This window comes from Synchiropus splendidus, chromosome 18, assembly GCF_027744825.2.
Source record: "Synchiropus splendidus isolate RoL2022-P1 chromosome 18, RoL_Sspl_1.0, whole genome shotgun sequence".
In the NCBI taxonomy this organism is placed as follows: Eukaryota; Metazoa; Chordata; class Actinopteri; order Syngnathiformes; family Callionymidae; genus Synchiropus; species Synchiropus splendidus.
In genome coordinates this window covers 15,506,391-15,521,237 of record NC_071351.1, presented here as the reverse complement: position 1 = coordinate 15,521,237, position 14,847 = coordinate 15,506,391, and the positions used below count along the sequence as shown (strand labels likewise).

At 44.8% G+C, this 14,847-nt stretch overlaps 16 non-coding genes across 16 annotated transcripts; 10 read left to right on the top strand and 6 right to left on the bottom strand.

The window, feature by feature from the left end:
• Window positions 1-368: 368 nt before the first annotated feature.
• Window positions 369-507, bottom strand: LOC128750340 (U4 spliceosomal RNA). The gene has a single exon (XR_008413141.1). It is a non-coding gene; the product is annotated as a U4 spliceosomal RNA (small nuclear RNA).
• Window positions 508-1,328: 821 nt separating this feature from the next.
• Window positions 1,329-1,410, top strand: trnas-aga (transfer RNA serine (anticodon AGA)). The gene has a single exon. It is a non-coding gene; the product is annotated as a tRNA-Ser (tRNA).
• A 276-nt stretch (window positions 1,411-1,686) lies between these two features.
• On the top strand, window positions 1,687-1,799 carry LOC128750276 (U5 spliceosomal RNA). The gene has a single exon (XR_008413080.1). It is a non-coding gene; the product is annotated as a U5 spliceosomal RNA (small nuclear RNA).
• Window positions 1,800-3,200: 1,401 nt separating this feature from the next.
• Window positions 3,201-3,339, bottom strand: LOC128750338 (U4 spliceosomal RNA). The gene has a single exon (XR_008413139.1). It is a non-coding gene; the product is annotated as a U4 spliceosomal RNA (small nuclear RNA).
• An 821-nt stretch (window positions 3,340-4,160) lies between these two features.
• trnas-aga (transfer RNA serine (anticodon AGA)) lies at window positions 4,161-4,242 on the top strand. Its single transcript has one exon. It is a non-coding gene; the product is annotated as a tRNA-Ser (tRNA).
• A 276-nt stretch (window positions 4,243-4,518) lies between these two features.
• LOC128750275 (U5 spliceosomal RNA) lies at window positions 4,519-4,631 on the top strand. Its single transcript, XR_008413079.1, has one exon. It is a non-coding gene; the product is annotated as a U5 spliceosomal RNA (small nuclear RNA).
• A 1,401-nt stretch (window positions 4,632-6,032) lies between these two features.
• Window positions 6,033-6,171, bottom strand: LOC128750337 (U4 spliceosomal RNA). The gene has a single exon (XR_008413138.1). It is a non-coding gene; the product is annotated as a U4 spliceosomal RNA (small nuclear RNA).
• Window positions 6,172-6,992: 821 nt separating this feature from the next.
• Window positions 6,993-7,074, top strand: trnas-aga (transfer RNA serine (anticodon AGA)). The gene has a single exon. It is a non-coding gene; the product is annotated as a tRNA-Ser (tRNA).
• A 276-nt stretch (window positions 7,075-7,350) lies between these two features.
• On the top strand, window positions 7,351-7,463 carry LOC128750274 (U5 spliceosomal RNA). Its single transcript, XR_008413078.1, has one exon. It is a non-coding gene; the product is annotated as a U5 spliceosomal RNA (small nuclear RNA).
• A 1,403-nt stretch (window positions 7,464-8,866) lies between these two features.
• On the bottom strand, window positions 8,867-9,005 carry LOC128750336 (U4 spliceosomal RNA). Its single transcript, XR_008413137.1, has one exon. It is a non-coding gene; the product is annotated as a U4 spliceosomal RNA (small nuclear RNA).
• Window positions 9,006-9,826: 821 nt separating this feature from the next.
• trnas-aga (transfer RNA serine (anticodon AGA)) lies at window positions 9,827-9,907 on the top strand. The gene has a single exon. It is a non-coding gene; the product is annotated as a tRNA-Ser (tRNA).
• A 276-nt stretch (window positions 9,908-10,183) lies between these two features.
• On the top strand, window positions 10,184-10,296 carry LOC128750273 (U5 spliceosomal RNA). The gene has a single exon (XR_008413077.1). It is a non-coding gene; the product is annotated as a U5 spliceosomal RNA (small nuclear RNA).
• Window positions 10,297-11,699: 1,403 nt separating this feature from the next.
• LOC128750339 (U4 spliceosomal RNA) lies at window positions 11,700-11,838 on the bottom strand. The gene has a single exon (XR_008413140.1). It is a non-coding gene; the product is annotated as a U4 spliceosomal RNA (small nuclear RNA).
• An 822-nt stretch (window positions 11,839-12,660) lies between these two features.
• trnas-aga (transfer RNA serine (anticodon AGA)) lies at window positions 12,661-12,742 on the top strand. Its single transcript has one exon. It is a non-coding gene; the product is annotated as a tRNA-Ser (tRNA).
• Window positions 12,743-13,018: 276 nt separating this feature from the next.
• LOC128750271 (U5 spliceosomal RNA) lies at window positions 13,019-13,131 on the top strand. The gene has a single exon (XR_008413075.1). It is a non-coding gene; the product is annotated as a U5 spliceosomal RNA (small nuclear RNA).
• Window positions 13,132-14,532: 1,401 nt separating this feature from the next.
• Window positions 14,533-14,671, bottom strand: LOC128750335 (U4 spliceosomal RNA). The gene has a single exon (XR_008413136.1). It is a non-coding gene; the product is annotated as a U4 spliceosomal RNA (small nuclear RNA).
• Between the last annotated feature and the right edge of the window lie 176 nt (window positions 14,672-14,847).

Here is a 14,847-nt window from a genome sequence, read left to right as displayed (position 1 = left end):
CGGGTACTTTTCTTTTTTTACATTCATAAAGATCCACTTTGGTTCACTGAAGAACTTCAAGGTTCTCTGCCACATTTGACGTCAAAGTAGAGTTGGTGACCTGAAATAATGTAAAAATGTGTGCTCAGTGTTTTCATCGTACTGCGCGCTTGTGCGATCCCCAGTGGACTGAAACCTTTTATTTCTGTTTCAAGAGGGTTTTTGTCCAATACTGCGAAAACAGCGCAATGAAAAAGAATGGGACACAATCTTGAAGCGTTGGACGGTCGGAAATGGTCTTGCTAGATTACGATCACGTATCTCGGCAGGTTCTTATTTTGCAGAGGAGTCGGGAATTTTGGGATTTTGTTACATCAACAGCAAACATGTCCCCACAGAGACAGCAAAAATTGCCGTAACAACTGTATTTCAAGTCGTCAAGGCGGGGTATTGGGTAAAGTTTTCAACTAGCAATAATCGCGCCTCGGATAAACCTCATAGGCTACGATACTGCCACTGCGCAAAGCTGCTGCTTGAGTTGCTCAGATGAGGACCCATGTAATTACACGTTACATTACGTGATGGTTCCACAGAGCCACAACCACAAATGATGCTCAAGTATTCCCACCTGCATTCATAACACTCACACTGCTGTATTTTAGACATGACCGATGCAGCCATTTATGTACAGAGTGGAACTGAGTGGAAACAAATCTTGATTTGACATGGACTAAAAGAAATAGAGAAGCTAAGGAGCCTTACTGAGTCAGCCAAAAACACCATCACACCGCATGTTTGTAAATCCGGTATTGTCGAGTTCTCTATGTGAAAGTGAATGTTCCTTGACGGGAATCTGTGCAATGCCGTTCTTGTGTAAACTGTAGCTGCCTTCCAAGCAGTTGACCTGGGTTCAGTTCTCAGGCTTTGCCAATTGTTTTTGCCATCAAACCATGGATGGCAGAATATTTGTGCCTCAACTGTCAACACCAGAAATGTCCCATTTCGGCTGGACGCGGACGACCAACACATAGGTGTCAATGGGAAAAAATCAATCTCCGCCTCGCGTTGTTGGTAAGACTCGAAGCTACGGGGGAAATCCCCAATGGATTTCAGTTCCACGGCCTTCATCGCTCGTGCCTTCAGTGGATATGTGACTGGGCCGAAGAAACCAGTTCTGTGAATCACGATTGAATGGAATGGGGTACGTGCAGTGGCTGGGAATCGAACCCAGGTCAATTGCTTGAAAAGCAGCCATCATCATTGATGCTTGAAAGAAGACGGAGAGATGATGCGAACCGATTTCTAATCAACCAATAACAAAATGAATGACGAAGAGGCTGGCTTCCGGTGTTGTTGTGGCCGAGTGGTTAAGGCGATGGACTAGAAATCCATTGGGGTTTCCCTGCGTAGGTTCGAGTCCTACCAACAACGTGAATGGAGAATTTCTCGCCTTGTGACCTATGCGTCGCAGTCAGCTTCCAGAATTACCTGATGTTTGAAGCCCAAACAGCTTGAGCGTTGTGGACAAGCTGCTCATGGAGTTTAAGTTGCATCTCATTATCTTGTGTAGTACTTTTTGACGGATGACTTCGCTCCTTTATCTTCATTCCAGATGTTGTGAGACACGCACCGTGCAGAGGGCGCCACCATGACTTAAAGGTTGATGTGGAAGAATACAGCTCCTTCTCTGGTTCAGTGTCAATAATTCACTCATGTTTCTCTTCAGATCGTATAAATCTTTCGCCTTTTACTAAAGATTTCCGTGGAGAGGAACAACATGAGTTTTTACTAATTTTTTGATGCTCTACTCTTGTAGGGCTTCTCGCAGTGTTCAATGTAACCTGACTGGTTAACGACTTTGGGTCACAAGTGCATCGTTTATGTGTATCCATGAAGTAGCACAGTTTGTTGTCTTACTTTAATTGAGCCATCACTCAATTTTTTTCAGAACAACATGTGTTCCTCTTCTCAAAGTGTCTCTCTTTTTGTCGTGATCCTCATTCTCATGTCTCTGTGATGTAATTGGTCAGCGCGTTTGGCTGTTGTTGGAATGGCTGGTGGTTAGAGACCACCCTGGGAAAAAGATCCACTTTGTATCCGTGACAAACCTCACGGTTAGTGGGGCAGGCGATCGGTTGGTGATTTCACAGTGCTGTCGGCCCGTACGGACTGGAATGTTTTATTTCTACTTTCAAAGGGTTTTACTCAATACTTTGAGGAAACTGCGTGGAAAGATCAGACCCTGCCTTTAATTGATGGACTGTCACGACATACAGTCCGGTAGAACTCTAATCAGCTGAAGACCAATGAAGTCTCACACACACTATGCTACGTGACGGTTCTACAGACCGATTCCCGGTGGACACAACGTCACGTCATTCAGCATATTCCGCCCCAAGACACAGCACGATTGCCATGTGACAGTTCTGCAGACTCAAAATAGCCAAAGCATCCGAAACACGAACCAACGTTGTTGGTAGGACTTGAAATTACGCCGGTACAAGTCAATGGATTTCAAGTCCATCGCCTTAACCACTCGGCCACAATAACATCTGGACGAGAGACGTTTTCAGTCATTTGTCAATTTGGAAATACTGAGTAGTACAGAAATTACGGTATGTCAGAAGAGTAGACTTGCAATAGCTGGAAAGCGCTCAACTACAGTACCATGTACGGCGGAACGTATGAGCCGACTCCAATGGTAACCACAAACCAGGACACGCTGAACACAGTAAACAGCACCTCGAAGAAAAGGAGCATCAACAATTGAGCAAAGCCCCAATGGCTTTCATCAACACAAACCTTTAACTCATGGTGTCATCCTCTGCAGCATGTGACGAGAAAAGGACAAACCGGGTACTTTTCTTTTTTTACATTCATAAAGATCCACTTTGGTTCACTGAAGAACTTCAAGGTTCTCTGCCACATTTGACGTCAAAGTAGAGTTGGTGACCTGAAATAATGTAAAAATGTGTGCTCAGTGTTTTCATCGTACTGCGCGCTTGTGCGATCCCCAGTGGACTGAAACCTTTTATTTCTGTTTCAAGAGGGTTTTTGTCCAATACTGCGAAAACAGCGCAATGAAAAAGAATCGGACACAATCTTGAAGCGTTGGACGGTCGGAAATGGTCTTGCTAGATTACGATCACGTATCTCGGCAGGTTCTTATTTTGCAGAGGAGTCGGGAATTTTTGGATTTTGTTACATCAACAGCAAACATGTCCCCACAGAGACAGCAAAAATTGCCGTAACAACTGTATTTCAAGTCGTCAAGGCGGGGTATTGGGTAAAGTTTTCAACTAGCAATAATCGCGCCTCGGATAAACCTCATAGGCTACGATACTGCCACTGCGCAAAGCTGCTGCTTGAGTTGCTCAGATGAGGACCCATGTAATTACACGTTACATTACGTGATGGTTCCACAGAGCCACAACCACAAATGATGCTCAAGTATTCCCACCTGCATTCATAACACTCACACTGCTGTATTTTAGACATGACCGATGCAGCCATTTATGTACAGAGTGGAACTGAGTGGAAACAAATCTTGATTTGACATGGACTAAAAGAAATAGAGAAGCTAAGGAGCCTTACTGAGTCAGCCAAAAACACCATCACACCGCATGTTTGTAAATCCGGTATTGTCGAGTTCTCTATGTGAAAGTGAATGTTCCTTGACGGGAATCTGTGCAATGCCGTTCTTGTGTAAACTGTAGCTGCCTTCCAAGCAGTTGACCTGGGTTCAGTTCTCAGGCTTTGCCAATTGTTTTTGCCATCAAACCATGGATGGCAGAATATTTGTGCCTCAACTGTCAACACCAGAAATGTCCCATTTCGGCTGGACGCGGACGACCAACACATAGGTGTCAATGGGAAAAAATCAATCTCCGCCTCGCGTTGTTGGTAAGACTCGAAGCTACGGGGGAAATCCCCAATGGATTTCAGTTCCACGGCCTTCATCGCTCGTGCCTTCAGTGGATATGTGACTGGGCCGAAGAAACCAGTTCTGTGAATCACGATTGAATGGAATGGGGTACGTGCAGTGGCTGGGAATCGAACCCAGGTCAATTGCTTGAAAAGCAGCCATCATCATTGATGCTTGAAAGAAGACGGAGAGATGATGCGAACCGATTTCTAATCAACCAATAACAAAATGAATGATGAAGTGGCTGGCTTCCGGTGTTGTTGTGGCCGAGTGGTTAAGGCGATGGACTAGAAATCCATTGGGGTTTCCCTGCGTAGGTTCGAGTCCTACCAACAACGTGAATGGAGAATTTCTCGCCTTGTGACCTATGCGTCGCAGTCAGCTTCCAGAATTACCTGATGTTTGAAGCCCAAACAGCTTGAGCGTTGTGGACAAGCTGCTCATGGAGTTTAAGTTGCATCTCATTATCTTGTGTAGTACTTTTTGACGGATGACTTCGCTCCTTTATCTTCATTCCAGATGTTGTGAGACACGCACCGTGCAGAGGGCGCCACCATGACTTAAAGGTTGATGTGGAAGAATACAGCTCCTTCTCTGGTTCAGTGTCAGTAGTTCACTCATGTTTCTCTTCAGATCGTATAAATCTTTCGCCTTTTACTAAAGATTTCCGTGGAGAGGAACAACATGAGTTTTTACTAATTTTTTGATGCTCTACTCTTGTAGGGCTTCTCGCAGTGTTCAATGTAACCTGACTGGTTAACGACTTTGGGTCACAAGTGCATCGTTTATGTGTATCCATGAAGTAGCACAGTTTGTTGTCTTACTTTAATTGAGCCATCACTCAATTTTTTTCAGAACAACATGTGTTCCTCTTCTCAAAGTGTCTCTCTTTTTGTCGTGATCCTCATTCTCATGTCTCTGTGACGTAATTGGTCAGCGCGTTTGGCTGTTGTTGGAATGGCTGGTGGTTAGAGACCACCTTGGGAAAAAGATCCACTTTGTATCCGTGACAAACCTCACGGTTAGTGGGGCAGGCGATCGGTTGGTGATTTCACAGTGCTGTCGGCCCGTACGGACTGGAATGTTTTATTTCTACTTTCAAAGGGTTTTACTCAATACTTTGAGGAAACTGCGTGGAAAGATCAGACCCTGCCTTTAATTGATGGACTGTCACGACATACAGTCCGGTAGAACTCTAATCAGCTGAAGACCAATGAAGTCTCACACACACTATGCTACGTGACGGTTCTACAGACCGATTCCCGGTGGACACAACGTCACGTCATTCAGCATATTCCGCCCCAAGACACAGCACGATTGCCATGTGACAGTTCTGCAGACTCAAAATAGCCAAAGCATCCGAAACACGAACCAACGTTGTTGGTAGGACTTGAAATTACGCCGGTACAAGTCAATGGATTTCAAGTCCATCGCCTTAACCACTCGGCCACAATAACATCTGGACGAGAAACATTTTCAGTCATTTGTCAATTTGGAAATACTGAGTAGTACAGAAATTACGGTATGTCAGAAGAGTAGACTTGCAATAGCTGGAAAGCGCTCAACTACAGTACCATGTACGGCGGAACGTATGAGCCGACTCCAATGGTAACCACAAACCAGGATACGCTGAACACAGTAAACAGCACCTCGAAGAAAAGGAGCATCAACAATTGAGCAAAGCCCCAATGGCTTTCATCAACACAAACCTTTAACTCATGGTGTCGTCCTCTGCAGCATGTGACGAGAAAAGGACAAACCGGGTACTTTTCTTTTTTTACATTCATAAAGATCCACTTTGGTTCACTGAAGAACTTCAAGGTTCTCTACCACATTTGACGTCAAAGTAGAGTTGGTGACCTGAAATAATGTAAAAATGTGTGCTCAGTGTTTTCATCGTACTGCGCGCTTGTGCGATCCCCAGTGGACTGAAACCTTTTATTTCTGTTTCAAGAGGGTTTTTGTCCAATACTGCGAAAACAGCGCAATGAAAAAGAATCGGACACAATCTTGAAGCGTTGGACGGTCAGAAATGGTCTTGCTAGATTACGATCACGTATCTCGGCAGGTTCTTATTTTGCCGAGGAGTCGGGAATTTTGGGATTTTGTTACATCAACAGCAAACATGTCCCCACAGAGACAGCAAAAATTGCCGTAACAACTGTATTTCAAGTCGTCAAGGCGGGGTATTGGGTAAAGTTTTCAACTAGCAATAATCGCGCCTCGGATAAACCTCATAGGCTACGATACTGCCACTGCGCAAAGCTGCTGCTTGAGTTGCTCAGATGAGGACCCATGTAATTACACGTTACATTACGTGATGGTTCCACAGAGCCACAACCACAAATGATGCTCAAGTATTCCCACCTGCATTCATAACACTCACACTGCTGTATTTTAGACATGACCGATGCAGCCATTTATGTACAGAGTGGAACTGAGTGGAAACAAATCTTGATTTGACATGGACTAAAAGAAATAGAGAAGCTAAGGAGCCTTACTGAGTCAGCCAAAAACACCATCGCACCGCATGTTTGTAAATCCGGTATTGTCGAGTTCTCTATGTGAAAGTGAATGTTCCTTGACGGGAATCTGTGCAATGCCGTTCTTGTGTAAACTGTAGCTGCCTTCCAAGCAGTTGACCTGGGTTCAGTTCTCAGGCTTTGCCAATTGTTTTTGCCATCAAACCATGGATGGCAGAATATTTGTGCCTCAACTGTCAACACCAGAAATGTCCCATTTCGGCTGGACGCGGACGACCAACACATAGGTGTCAATGGGAAAAAATCAATCTCCGCCTCGCGTTGTTGGTAAGACTCGAAGCTACGGGGGAAATCCCCAATGGATTTCAGTTCCACGGCCTTCATCGCTTGTGCCTTCAGTGGATATGTGACTGGGCCGAAGAAACCAGTTCTGTGAATCACGATTGAATGGAATGGGGTACGTGCAGTGGCTGGGAATCGAACCCAGGTCAATTGCTTGAAAAGCAGCCATCATCATTGATGCTTGAAAGAAGACGGAGAGATGATGCGAACCGATTTCTAATCAACCAATAACAAAATGAATGATGAAGTGGCTGGCTTCCGGTGTTGTTGTGGCCGAGTGGTTAAGGCGATGGACTAGAAATCCATTGGGGTTTCCCTGCGTAGGTTCGAGTCCTACCAACAACGTGAATGGAGAATTTCTCGCCTTGTGACCTATGCGTCGCAGTCAGCTTCCAGAATTACCTGATGTTTGAAGCCCAAACAGCTTGAGCGTTGTGGACAAGCTGCTCATGGAGTTTAAGTTGCATCTCATTATCTTGTGTAGTACTTTTTGACGGATGACTTCGCTCCTTTATCTTCATTCCAGATGTTGTGAGACACGCACCGTGCAGAGGGCGCCACCATGACTTAAAGGTTGATGTGGAAGAATACAGCTCCTTCTCTGGTTCAGTGTCAGTAGTTCACTCATGTTTCTCTTCAGATCGTATAAATCTTTCGCCTTTTACTAAAGATTTCCGTGGAGAGGAACAACATGAGTTTTTACTAATTTTTTGATGCTCTACTCTTGTAGGGCTTCTCGCAGTGTTCAATGTAACCTGACTGGTTAACGACTTTGGGTCACAAGTGCATCGTTTATGTGTATCCATGAAGTAGCACAGTTTGTTGTCTTACTTTAATTGAGCCATCACTCAATTTTTTTCAGAACAACATGTGTTCCTCTTCTCAAAGTGTCTCTCTTTTTGTCGTGATCCTCATTCTCATGTCTCTGTGACGTAATTGGTCAGCGCGTTTGGCTGTTGTTGGAATGGCTGGTGGTTAGAGACCACCTTGGGAAAAAGATCCACTTTGTATCCGTGACAAACCTCACGGTTAGTGGGGCAGGCGATCGGTTGGTGATTTCACAGTGCTGTCGGCCCGTACGGACTGGAATGTTTTATTTCTACTTTCAAAGGGTTTTACTCAATACTTTGAGGAAACTGCGTGGAAAGATCAGACCCTGCCTTTAATTGAAGGACTGTCACGACATACAGTCCGGTAGAACTCTAATCAGCTGAAGACCAATGAAGTCTCACACACACTATGCTACGTGACGGTTCTACAGACCGATTCCCGGTGGACACAACGTCACGTCATTCAGCATATTCCGCCCCAAGACACAGCACGATTGCCATGTGACAGTTCTGCAGACTCAAAATAGCCAAAGGATCCGAAACACGAACCAACGTTGTTGGTAGGACTTGAAATTACGCCGGTACAAGTCAATGGATTTCAAGTCCATCGCCTTAACCACTCGGCCACAATAACATCTGGACGAGAGAAACGTTTTCAGTCATTTGTCAATTTGGAAATACTGAGTAGTACAGAAATTACGGTATGTCAGAAGAGTAGACTTGCAATAGCTGGAAAGCGCTCAACTACAGTACCATGTACGGCGGAACGTATGAGCCGACTCCAATGGTAACCACAAACCAGGATACGCTGAACACAGTAAACAGCACCTCAAAGAAAAGGAGCATCAACAATTGAGCAAAGCCCCAATGGCTTTCATCAACACAAACCTTTAACTCATGGTGTCGTCCTCTGCAGCATGTGACGAGAAAAGGACAAACCGGGTACTTTTCTTTTTTTACATTCATAAAGATCCACTTTGGTTCACTGAAGAACTTCAAGGTTCTCTACCACATTTGACGTCAAAGTAGAGTTGGTGACCTGAAATAATGTAAAAATGTGTGCTCAGTGTTTTCATCGTACTGCGCGCTTGTGCGATCCCCAGTGGACTGAAACCTTTTATTTCTGTTTCAAGAGGGTTTTTGTCCAATACTGCGAAAACAGCGCAATGAAAAAGAATCGGACACAATCTTGAAGCGTTGGACGGTCGGAAATGGTCTTGCTAGATTACGATCACGTATCTCGGCAGGTTCTTATTTTGCCGAGGAGTCGGGAATTTTGGGATTTTGTTACATCAACAGCAAACATGTCCCCACAGAGACAGCAAAAATTGCCGTAACAACTGTATTTCAAGTCGTCAAGGCGGGGTATTGGGTAAAGTTTTCAACTAGCAATAATCGCGCCTCGGATAAACCTCATAGGCTACGATACTGCCACTGCGCAAAGCTGCTGCTTGAGTTGCTCAGATGAGGACCCATGTAATTACACGTTACATTACGTGATGGTTCCACAGAGCCACAACCACAAATGATGCTCAAGTATTCCCACCTGCATTCATAACACTCACACTGCTGTATTTTAGACATGACCGATGCAGCCATTTATGTACAGAGTGGAACTGAGTGGAAACAAATCTTGATTTGACATGGACTAAAAGAAATAGAGAAGCTAAGGAGCCTTACTGAGTCAGCCAAAAACACCATCGCACCGCATGTTTGTAAATCCGGTATTGTCGAGTTCTCTATGTGAAAGTGAATGTTCCTTGACGGGAATCTGTGCAATGCCGTTCTTGTGTAAACTGTAGCTGCCTTCCAAGCAGTTGACCTGGGTTCAGTTCTCAGGCTTTGCCAATTGTTTTTGCCATCAAACCATGGATGGCAGAATATTTGTGCCTCAACTGTCAACACCAGAAATGTCCCATTTCGGCTGGACGCGGACGACCAACACATAGGTGTCAATGGGAAAAAATCAATCTCCGCCTCGCGTTGTTGGTAAGACTCGAAGCTACGGGGGAAATCCCCAATGGATTTCAGTTCCACGGCCTTCATCGCTCGTGCCTTCAGTGGATATGTGACTGGGCCGAAGAAACCAGTTCTGTGAATCACGATTGAATGGAATGGGGTACGTGCAGTGGCTGGGAATCGAACCCAGGTCAATTGCTTGAAAAGCAGCCATCATCATTGATGCTTGAAAGAAGACGGAGAGATGATGCGAACCGATTTCTAATCAACCAATAACAAAATGAATGATGAAGTGGCTGGCTTCCGGTGTTGTTGTGGCCGAGTGGTTAAGGCGATGGACTAGAAATCCATTGGGTTTCCCTGCGTAGGTTCGAGTCCTACCAACAACGTGAATGGAGAATTTCTCGCCTTGTGACCTATGCGTCGCAGTCAGCTTCCAGAATTACCTGATGTTTGAAGCCCAAACAGCTTGAGCGTTGTGGACAAGCTGCTCATGGAGTTTAAGTTGCATCTCATTATCTTGTGTAGTACTTTTTGACGGATGACTTCGCTCCTTTATCTTCATTCCAGATGTTGTGAGACACGCACCGTGCAGAGGGCGCCACCATGACTTAAAGGTTGATGTGGAAGAATACAGCTCCTTCTCTGGTTCAGTATCAGTAGTTCACTCATGTTTCTCTTCAGATCGTATAAATCTTTCGCCTTTTACTAAAGATTTCCGTGGAGAGGAACAACATGAGTTTTTACTAATTTTTTGATGCTCTACTCTTGTAGGGCTTCTCGCAGTGTTCAATGTAACCTGACTGGTTAACGACTTTGGGTCACAAGTGCATCGTTTATGTATATCCATGAAGTAGCACAGTTTGTTGTCTTACTTTAATTGAGCCATCACTCAATTTTTTTCAGAACAACATGTGTTCCTCTTCTCAAAGTGTCTCTCTTTTTGTCGTGATCCTCATTCTCATGTCTCTGTGACGTAATTGGTCAGCGCGTTTGGCTGTTGTTGGAATGGCTGGTGGTTAGAGACCACCTTGGGAAAAAGATCCACTTTGTATCCGTGACAAACCTCACGGTTAGTGGGGCAGGCGATCGGTTGGTGATTTCACAGTGCTGTCGGCCCGTACGGACTGGAATGTTTTATTTCTACTTTCAAAGGGTTTTACTCAATACTTTGAGGAAACTGCGTGGAAAGATCAGACCCTGCCTTTAATTGAAGGACTGTCACGACATACAGTCCGGTAGAACTCTAATCAGCTGAAGACCAATGAAGTCTCACACACACTATGCTACGTGACGGTTCTACAGACCGATTCCCGGTGGACACAACGTCACGTCATTCAGCATATTCCGCCCCAAGACACAGCACGATTGCCATGTGACAGTTCTGCAGACTCAAAATAGCCAAAGGATCCGAAACACGAACCAACGTTGTTGGTAGGACTTGAAATTACGCCGGTACAAGTCAATGGATTTCAAGTCCATCGCCTTAACCACTCGGCCACAATAACATCTGGACGAGAGAAACGTTTTCAGTCATTTGTCAATTTGGAAATACTGAGTAGTACAGAAATTACGGTATGTCAGAAGAGTAGACTTGCAATAGCTGGAAAGCGCTCAACTACAGTACCATGTACGGCGGAACGTATGAGCTGACTCCAATGGTAACCACAAACCAGGATACGCTGAACACAGCAAACAGCACCTCAAAGAAAAGGAGCATCAACAATTGAGCAAAGCCCCAATGGCTTTCATCAACACAAACCTTTAACTCATGGTGTCGTCCTCTGCAGCATGTGACGAGAAAAGGACAAACCGGGTACTTTTCTTTTTTTACATTCATAAAGATCCACTTTGGTTCACTGAAGAACTTCAAGGTTCTCTACCACATTTGACGTCAAAGTAGAGTTGGTGACCTGAAATAATGTAAAAATGTGTGCTCAGTGTTTTCATCGTACTGCGCGCTTGTGCGATCCCCAGTGGACTGAAACCTTTTATTTCTGTTTCAAGAGGGTTTTTGTCCAATACTGCGAAAACAGCGCAATGAAAAAGAATCGGACACAATCTTGAAGCGTTGCACGGTCGGAAATGGTCTTGCTAGATTACGATCACGTATCTCGGCAGGTTCTTATTTTGCAGAGTAGTCGGGAATTTTTGGATTTTGTTACATCAACAGCAAACATGTCCCCACAGAGACAGCAAAAATTGCCGTAACAACTGTATTTCAAGTCGTCAAGGCGGGGTATTGGGTAAAGTTTTCAACTAGCAATAATCGCGCCTCGGATAAACCTCATAGGCTACGATACTGCCACTGCGCAAAGCTGCTGCTTGAGTTGCTCAGATGAGGACCCATGTAATTACACGTTACATTACGTGATGGTTCCACAGAGCCACAACCACAAATGATGCTCAAGTATTCCCACCTGCATTCATAACACTCACACTGCTGTATTTTAGACATGACCGATGCAGCCATTTATGTACAGAGTGGAACTGAGTGGAAACAAATCTTGATTTGACATGGACTAAAAGAAATAGAGAAGCTAAGGAGCCTTACTGAGTCAGCCAAAAACACCATCGCACCGCATGTTTGTAAATCCGGTATTGTCGAGTTCTCTATGTGAAAGTGAATGTTCCTTGACGGGAATCTGTGCAATGCCGTTCTTGTGTAAACTGTAGCTGCCTTCCAAGCAGTTGACCTGGGTTCAGTTCTCAGGCTTTGCCAATTGTTTTTGCCATCAAACCATGGATGGCAGAATATTTGTGCCTCAACTGTTAACACCAGAAATGTCCCATTTCGGCTGGACGCGGACGACCAACACATAGGTGTCAATGGGATAAAAATCAATCTCCGCCTCGCGTTGTTGGTAAGACTCGAAGCTACGGGGGAAATCCCCAATGGATTTCAGTTCCACGGCCTTCATCGCTCGTGCCTTCAGTGGATATGTGACTGGGCCGAAGAAACCAGTTCTGTGAATCACGATTGAATGGAATGGGGTACGTGCAGTGGCTGGGAATCGAACCCAGGTCAATTGCTTGAAAAGCAGCCATCATCATTGATGCTTGAAAGAAGACGGAGAGATGATGCGAACCGATTTCTAATCAACCAATAACAAAATGAATGATGAAGTGGCTGACTTCCGGTGTTGTTGTGGCCGAGTGGTTAAGGCGATGGACTAGAAATCCATTGGGGTTTCCCTGCGTAGGTTCGAGTCCTACCAACAACGTGAATGGAGAATTTTTCGCCTTGTGACCTATGTGTCGCAGTCAGCTTCCAGAATTACCTGATGTTTGAAGCCCAAACAGCTTGAGCGTTGTGGACAAGCTGCTCATGGAGTTTAAGTTGCATCTCATTATCTTGTGTAGTACTTTTTGACGGATGACTTCGCTCCTTTATCTTCATTCCAGATGTTGTGAGACACGCACCGTGCAGAGGGCGCCACCGTGACTTAAAGGTTGATGTGGAAGAATACAGCTCCTTCTCTGGTTCAGTGTCAGTAGTTCACTCATGTTTCTCTTCAGATCGTATAAATCTTTCGCCTTTTACTAAAGATTTCCGTGGAGAGGAACAACATGAGTTTTTACTAATTTTTTGATGCTCTACTCTTGTAGGGCTTCTCGCAGTGTTCAATGTAACCTGACTGGTTAACGACTTTGGGTCACAAGTGCATCGTTTATGTGTATCCATGAAGTAGCACAGTTTGTTGTCTTACTTTAATTGAGCCATCACTCAATTTTTTTCAGAACAACATGTGTTCCTCTTCTCAAAGTGTCTCTCTTTTTGTTGTGATCCTCATTCTCATGTCTCTGTGACGTAATTGGTCAGCGCGTTTGGCTGTTGTTGGAATGGCTGGTGGTTAGAGACCACCTTGGGAAAAAGATCCACTTTGTATCCGTGACAAACCTCACGGTTAGTGGGGCAGGCGATCGGTTGGTGATTTCACAGTGCTGTCGGCCCGTACGGACTGGAATGTTTTATTTCTACTTTCAAAGGGTTTTACTCAATACTTTGAGGAAACTGCGTGGAAAGATCAGACCCTGCCTTTAATTGATGGACTGTCACAACATACAGTCCGGTAGAACTCTAATCAGCTGAAGACCAATGAAGTCTCACACACACTATGCTACGTGACGGTTCTACAGACCGATTCCCGGTGGACGCAACGTCACGTCATTCAGCATATTCCGCCCCAAGACACAGCACGATTGCCATGTGACAGTTCTGCAGACTCAAAATAGCCAAAGCATCCGAAACACAAACCAACGTTGTTGGTAGGACTTGAAATTACGCCGGTACAAGTCAATGGATTTCAAGTCCATCGCCTTAACCACTCGGCCACAATAACATCTGGACGAGAGACGTTTTCAGTCATTTGTCAATTTGGAAATACTGAGTAGTACAGAAATTACGGTATGTCAGAAGAGTAGACTTGCAATAGCTGGAAAGCGCTCAACTACAGTACCATGTACGGCGGAACGTATGAGCCGACTCCAATGGTAACCACAAACCAGGATACGCTGAACACAGTAAACAGCACCTCGAAGAAAAGGAGCATCAACAATTGAGCAAAGCCCCAATGGCTTTCATCAACACAAACCTTTAACTCATGGTGTCGTCCTCTGCAGCATGTGACGAGAAAAGGACAAACCGGGTACTTTTCTTTTTTTACATTCATAAAGATCCACTTTGGTTCACTGAAGAACTTCAAGGTTCTCTACCACATTTGACGTCAAAGTAGAGTTGGTGACCTGAAATAATGTAAAAATGTGTGCTCAGTGTTTTCATCGTACTGCGCGCTTGTGCGATCCCCAGTGGACTGAAACCTTTTATTTCTGTTTCAAGGGGGTTTTTGTCCAATACTGCGAAAACAGCGCAATGAAAAAGAATCGGACACAATCTTGAAGCGTTGGACGGTCGGAAATGGTCTTGCTAGATTACGATCACGTATCTCGGCAGGTTCTTATTTTGCCGAGGAGTCGGGAATTTTTGGATTTTGTTACATCAACAGCAAACATGTCCCCACAGAGACAGCAAAAATTGCCGTAACAACTGTATTTCAAGTCGTCAAGGCGGGGTATTGGGTAAAGTTTTCAACTAGCAATAATCGCGCCTCGGATAAACCTCATAGGCTACGATACTGCCACTGCGCAAAGCTGCTGCTTGAGTTGCTCAGATGAGGACCCATGTAATTACACGTTACATTACGTGATGGTTCCACAGAGCCACAACCACAAATGATGCTCAAGTTTTCCCACCTGCATTCATGACACTCACACTGCTGTATTTTAGACATGACCGATGCAGCAATTAATGTACAGAGTGGAACTGAGT